Below are 7,318 nucleotides of genomic sequence, written 5' to 3'. Positions count from 1 at the left end.
ACATATTCATCTTCACAGTTCACTTCTTCAGTTAGTATAACTGCTCCCTTGGTGAATCTGATTTAACAACAATCTTCTATCTACTCTATTGCTGTTTTAGAGCTTCAGATAGGTGCTAAACAGCAAGCTTTAACCAACCATCGTCAGTTTTTATCAGATGTGTATGATCAACTCTTACCTGCTCTTTCACCTCACCCAAGTTACAACGTTCAGTGTTACTTTCTAGTGAGAAAGGCTCATCTAACTGGCTTACCACCCTTCCTCTATCTGATCATGACTACGCTTTATATAAAGGAGCCTTTCGTGATGCCCTTTGTCTTCAATACGGCTGGCAACCCTCTTCATTGCCTTCAAGTTGTGTTTGTGGGAAACCTATGACTGTTGAACATGCTTTCAGTTGTTCGTTTGGTGGTTTTCCTACAATCAGCAGTGTTGGGACAGTTACTTTTTAAAAGCAACTAGTTACATATTACATTTTACTTGCAACTGAACTATTTAGTTACAGTTACATATTACCCTTAAAATAAAGTAACTATAATAATATTACATATTATATTACTTTGTGTCCACAGCCTTAAGCTGTCACGTGTGAAACTACATGTGACATGATTGCGTTGTTGGACAATGTGTAAATCTTGGTTATAAGTAAGAAGATGGTGAATAAGCTTCATTCAGTAGGTTTCATTACTTCGTTGTGGCTAGGCATTACTCAGTGGATCACTAATGAGATTAGTAACTTTGTTACTTGTAGTAATGATATTATGTAATATTAGATTCATTACAGTAACTATATTACTTAGGTAGCACATTACATTTGTAAGTAAAGTAACTTGAGTTATATTACCTGTTTTAAATATGGCATATTTCGTTATATTACTTAGTCACCACAAAAGTAATAAAATTAAGTAACGCGTTACTCCCAACACTGACAATCAGACATAATGAATTGTGTGATATCACAGCTGCATTGTTGTCAGAGGTCTATCATAATGTTCGTACTGAACCACCTTTACAGTCTTTGTCAGGAGAGCAGTTCCACTGCAGAACTGCTAATGTTGAAGATGGTGCCCGCCTTGATGTGAGTGCTGAGAGTTTTTTGGGACAGGATAGGAGGATGGCATTTTTTGATATAAAAGTATTTAACCCTTTGGCCTCCTCTTATGTCTCTTCCCCTTTGGCTCAATACTTTTGCCATGCTGAACTTGACAAAAAGCATATGTATGATGAGTGAGTTCGTGAGGTTGAGAGGGGTACTTTCTCTCCTTTAGTGTTCTCCTGCTGTGGTGGAATGGGACCAGCAGTAACTGTAGTTTACAAACGACTTGCTACACTTATTTTCAAAAAACACAGTCAGACATTATTCTGGATTAGGTGTAAGCTGTCCTATTCCTTACTTCGTTCAGCAATAATGTGGTTGTGAGAGTCAAGATCTCACCATCTTCGACATCATAATTTGCTTGGTCCGGCAATCGACTTAATTGGCCTGTTATAACAGTTTGGAATCTGAATAGTTAGCTAATTATGTGATGTGTATATGTTTTTATTTTATTGAATTGTCTTCTTCTGACATGAGACTAAATGAGGCAGTATTGGTTAGGTAGTCAGTTCATCAATCTAAGAGAAAAGTAAACAACAAAACATATATTGCTAGTAGCAAAACCTTATGTAATTACAGCCTTGAATAGTGGCCAGTCCAAGAAATACAGAGGTTTATTCCAAACAATAATTAAATGCTTGTACAGACTTGTTTTTCTGATTGGAGTGAAAAAATGCTTGAAATAACAAAGAAAAACCATAGGTTAATAGATTGGAAGGAAATCAATGTTAAAAGACTAAAAGGCCAAGTAGAAAATTTGGTACGTATGTATGTTACTACTACTGTGGAGTGTGTAAAAGTGAATAAGTATCCCAAGAGTATGTTATTGCAATGTCTGAATAGCCATGAAAAAGTACGTGTATGTTAGTCTCTTTCATTCACCTAACTTTAACTTTTGTCAGCAAACGTGGCTTGATTATTATTCTATATAATTGTTAAACAATGGCGGACCCATTATCATCTTTGTCTGTAAGTGTGTCCTTGTGTTGTAAAGAGTAATGGGTGGGCACTAAATGGAATGGCCAGTCATGTTTAACAGATTTTGTGGGTGTCACTTCGATAAGATTATGTATGTAGTCTGTATATGGATACAGTATATACCTACTAGTCATCAATCTCCAGTTGTTGTACTGGCAATTGTAAAGTATTTTTCATTTTTTCTCTATTCAGGAGAAGCAAGAAGATGAACTAATTAATGAGAGATGAAAACAGCTAGGCAAGAGAGGTGAGGTTTACAATTAGTATTGTGTGCATGTAGTCTGCATGTGCCATATTGAGTGGGACACTAAAATGTGGAGTCCTTGTTACAATAGACCATTTTTACATGAGAGCTAAGGAATGTGGTGGTTAAAAATTGCAGTTGCTCAACATCTGGTATCCTATAAGATGTATTGAATCCTGTGGGAGTGGGATAAAAGCCTTCACAGAATCTAACTGACCGTTTGTTCTTATTATATGGAGAATGTTGTTACTACATTTTTACGTACAAGTCTGGGAATAACGCTACACAATATTTCATCATGGAAATAGGTGATCTTTGATTCTTTGATTCCTTCAATACTAAGTGATTTTCACCTGTTGCAATAGATTTAGTCTCCATGTTTTCTTTTTGCCTAACAATCCTCTATGCTTAGAATAGTAACAATTCTTTGCATCAGGAAAGGCAGGTACATGCTTTAAAACTTAATACATTACTATCAGTTGACACAAAATCACTGATTTCATGATCACAACACAGCATGACTTTCCATTTTCATATCATAACTGTAAATACAAGTACACAAAAAAAATTGAACTTTCAACTAGAGTAGGGACCATAGCACATTGATAAAAAGTACTGAAACAAGTTGGAGTAGTGCACGATACTGAATCACAGCAAAACAATAAGAAGTGTTATATCCCTACTGTACGTGCATGTGTTCATGAAATACACAGTAGGGATATAACATGCATTACACCAGCTTGTTTCAGTACTTTTTATTGATGTGCTACGGTCCCTACTCTAGTTGAAAATTCCAAATTTTTCTGTGTACTTGTTTGTTAACTTTTTTTTGTAAATAATCATTATGACTGGTGAACCCACGCAAAGTGCATCTGAAATGGCGCCGTGTGCCCCAGCTATATCAATTATCATCTGAAAAGTGAAGTATCCATTATGCTTCATTGTCAGCTATGTTCAACCTGTTACACAGAATTTCGGATCAAGAGCTGTTGGAAAAGCACCTCTGCAATCCATGCATACTGAAAGAAAGAAATGGTGCCGCGTGCCTCAGCTACGAATTATCGTCCGAAAAGTAAAGTATCCATTACGCTTCGTTGTCGGCTATGTTCAATCCATTACACAGCAGTACGAATCAAGAACTGTTCGATAAGCACCTCTGCAATCAAAATTGCCGCTATGAAAAATACAGATGATTTCCGTTAATATGAAGGGAAGCCATCATGTGCTACTGCCAAATTGACACTTTTTGCTGTCAGCAAAGATTAATGGGACACAAAGGAGGACACTGGTAAGTCCATGAAGAATGCATTGTATGTACTGCGGTATGCCAAAAGGCACCTCTCGGGCCGAAACGACGTTGAACAGTGAAAATATCAAGCTCGTAGCCTTAGCCGATATCAAGTTACGCTTGTCTGAAGGCAGTATCAGTCAGGCAGTCAGTCAGTCAGTAACTAGAAAATTCTGTTAAATAATTATTTTTTAAATTCTGGAGCAACTTTGTTGAAAGCGTTTCGGGTCAATCTGAAAACTGTTTGGGCTTAGTTTTACGTAACCAATACTGCCTCATTGTCGTCAGGAAAATTGAGGCTGATTTCTGGGTGATATTATTTCGTGGGCCACACCTACTCCTTTGTGGTCCGTACTGTATGATAGTAGTTGCTACTAAACCACCTTCGTATTGAATAAATGGTATGGTTTGGGCTCCTGTGGAGTGTAAAGATCTTAGTCCCTTAGGTGGCTTTAATACATTTTCAGAACACCGAATGTTGTGCAATCCATTCTAAATTAGCATACTATGATATGAATAAAGCTGGTCTATTGAAGTGTCTAATTTATCCTGATCATATTGTGTTAAGCTAGTTGAGCTTGATGCTGAAGGCTTCGAAAACCTTGTGAAGTGTGTTAGCTTGTGTGCTGTAATTGTTGTACTAACATGTCTGTGTTATTTTGTCCATGTGTGCACTGCCATTATGATCTACTTGTCTAATTGGTCTCTTTTCTCTGGGACCTCAGAAAGGGGACTGAGTTGGAGGTTTACATTCTTGTGTCAACTATTTGGATTATTCCCATGACAATTTGCTGTCCTAGTCAACTAGTGGTAATTACTCTAATATAATAGTCAGTTGTAATAGAGTAATCATACCTTTGCACCATACATCAAAACTTCTGTGACTTAAGAGATGTGTATATCAGATATAGCTGCAAACAGCATAGTGTGCATACATATCCTTGTCCATATAGAATGTGGTCCAAGGGTATCTGTATGAAGTTTGTAGTGTGTGTGTGATACTGTTTTTTTTTTCTGATTTCCCCATATTAGATTCGAAGAATGTGATGAACTGAAAACAGATAATGAACTACTACAGAGAAGAATTGAGACATTAAGAAGATGGTGGGACAGACCAGAGACTTAAACAAATTCAGTCATCAATAATATAAAGATTCTGTTAATGATGTACACCTCATGTGGTGTGTGTTTGATAAAGTGTAGGAATAGTGTAATGTAATAATATAATTCTCCACACAATGTTGTAGTCATTAATATTATTGGTGCACAATTCACTGTACTAGGGTATGTGGGTATGGTGTACAAACAATGTTTATATAACTACATGGGTAACAGTTAGGGACCCGCCGATTATGCTGGCATAATAATGAGCATAATAGTTGCCTGAAAGCATTGAGCATAATGCTAGCATAATAGGCAGAACACTTGTGCATTACCATAAATTCTTGTTTATCAAAATACATACCACAGAAAAAGATCGATATACTCTAATAGAACAGTCAGAAAATATTAGACAGCTGACTGTTCTATTAGAGTATATCGATCGTTTCCGTGACAAGTATTTTGACAAGCAAGGATTTAGAGTCTGTGCTTCAGCAACTTACTGTTTTCCCATAAAGTGCAAATTTACTAGAAAAACATGAGAACTGAGGTATAAATATTGAGCATAATTTGAGCATAATAGGTAAATATTGGGCATTAATTTAAGCATAATAGGCAAAATTTTGAGCAGTGCAGCATAGCATAATAGGTAAAATAATGAGCATAATCGGCGGGTCCCTAGTAACAGTGCATTCTGTATTCCTATGATACAGAATTAATCTCAACAAAGAAAAGCAGATGGAAGCAAAAATGTATTTACATTTATTTAGGGTATCCTAGGTATTTCAGAGCTGTACAATACAAGTTGGTAATATATGGGTATTGCATTGTGTAAGCAGCCAATGATCTTGAATATCAATATCGAAACACTCCAGTAAAACAGTCACAATTATTCAAGTGTATCTTGGGATGATTTATTGCTAAATATTATTTCCAAGATAATACACAGTATATATGCTTGACATACCACCAAATGTGTGGTGATGTATTAAGTAGCTGTAACTATCATTTGTGCTTCAACAGACACACAATAATATACTTTTTTTACAGTACTAGTCTATAAACATGCTAAAGCCCTTCCACATAGATTTTGTATCACACATACACACCCATGCAATGTAATTGCAATCAGGTAGTAATTGTAATCTTATAAATGCTAATCGCAATTGTAATCATAGAAGGCAAAGTAGCTGTAATCAATTACTTTCCTTGTGTAGACCTGAGTCAAATTTTGCCCAAAATACTTTCAGAAATTTTTGCCAATAATGCTCTTCAGCATTCCCATCATCAGTGAATGCTGTATTAGAGTATTTCACTAGTGATCTGTCATTCTCCACTGACTGCTCTATTAGGGAGTATCTCAAGGGATCAAGCCCCATAGTTTGAAATATCCATCTAATATGCTAGTATAGCACTCCAGCCTTTTATTATGTTGGCAGATTTGATTCAGACCTATTCACCCCATGCATAATATTATGCCTAAAATAATTACATGTTCCCAACAAAAGGTATGAATGAAGAAGCGTGATACACTCATACACTCACACGAGATACATGTATTAAATGATTAGCATCATAACATTATCAATAAATTTCTACCTGAACCACACTAAATTGTCACAAGGGTTGTAACATTATTTATGGAGAAGACCATTTCCCAATACCAACTAATTTTCATTAACTACTTACATAAAGTACAATAATTTACCTAAATGCGTTAGTAATTGTTACTTGTAATATGGTTTACAGTGTGGCTTGTGAGTTTCCCAGTGTTCTTTCTGGCATTTGTGGTTGCAATACTGCACCAGGTGGCACCGTGAGCACATTTGAAGATGTTCTTCATGACTTTGGCAATTGCTGCACTGATCTTCATGAAATATTGCCTTGAACTTTAGATGCCAGTGTGGAAGTTTGGGGCCTGGAAGTTCAAAACCATGTTCACTATAGAGGAACCCATGTACATAGTGACTAAACAACTGGTCTGCTGTCCTCTCATCACCATTAGGGTACAGCGGATAAATGACAGCTCGGTGGGTAAAAAGATGATCCACCTTTTGTTCCACCAGATACTTGTAAGTGGCATTTTCTTGGGGTGCTGGCCTTGTTGTTGCTGTACACTTTGAGAAATAGTCGAACATTTTTCTGGCCAATTGGTATTCATCATCATTATCAAACTTTATCCATTCAGTACGCCACTGCCGTATAATCGGATGGTCTTGTTCTGAGCAATCAAAGAATAACACATCAATTGCTGGTGTTTTGTTGTGTATGTCAAATACTCTGTTTAAAATTGCTATCAAGTATTTAACTTGAGGTAGCAATCCACCTGCACAATATAGTGTAAAATACCTTTTAGTGCCTGCTTCAAACAAAGCTGCAAATGTTCTCTTAAGGGATCTAGAAGCATCTGGAAGTGGACGGCTTGGATCACGCCATAAACTGAGATCACGAAAGGCATTAGCATCAGTGTCACTGAGTGGCATAACCGGAAGAACCAAGACATTGTCAGGATTGACAATAAATACTGGTTTTTCATGGAGACTGTGACGCACACGTATAGCCTTAACCATAATTTTCTTGCTCTTGCGAGATACTTTAACAGACAGCCGTT

At 36.6% G+C, this 7,318-nt stretch overlaps 1 long non-coding RNA gene across 1 annotated transcript; it reads left to right on the top strand.

Moving 5' to 3' along the window:
• Window positions 1-1,993: 1,993 nt before the first annotated feature.
• LOC136249307 (uncharacterized) lies at window positions 1,994-4,876 on the top strand. Its single transcript, XR_010698152.1, has 2 exons — window positions 1,994-2,321; window positions 4,639-4,876. It is a non-coding gene; the product is annotated as an uncharacterized lncRNA (long non-coding RNA).
• Window positions 4,877-7,318: the final 2,442 nt, after the last annotated feature.

This window comes from Dysidea avara, chromosome 3, assembly GCF_963678975.1.
Source record: "Dysidea avara chromosome 3, odDysAvar1.4, whole genome shotgun sequence".
NCBI lineage: Eukaryota > Metazoa > Porifera > Demospongiae > Dictyoceratida > Dysideidae > Dysidea > Dysidea avara.
This window is presented reverse-complemented; position numbering and strand designations above follow the sequence as displayed.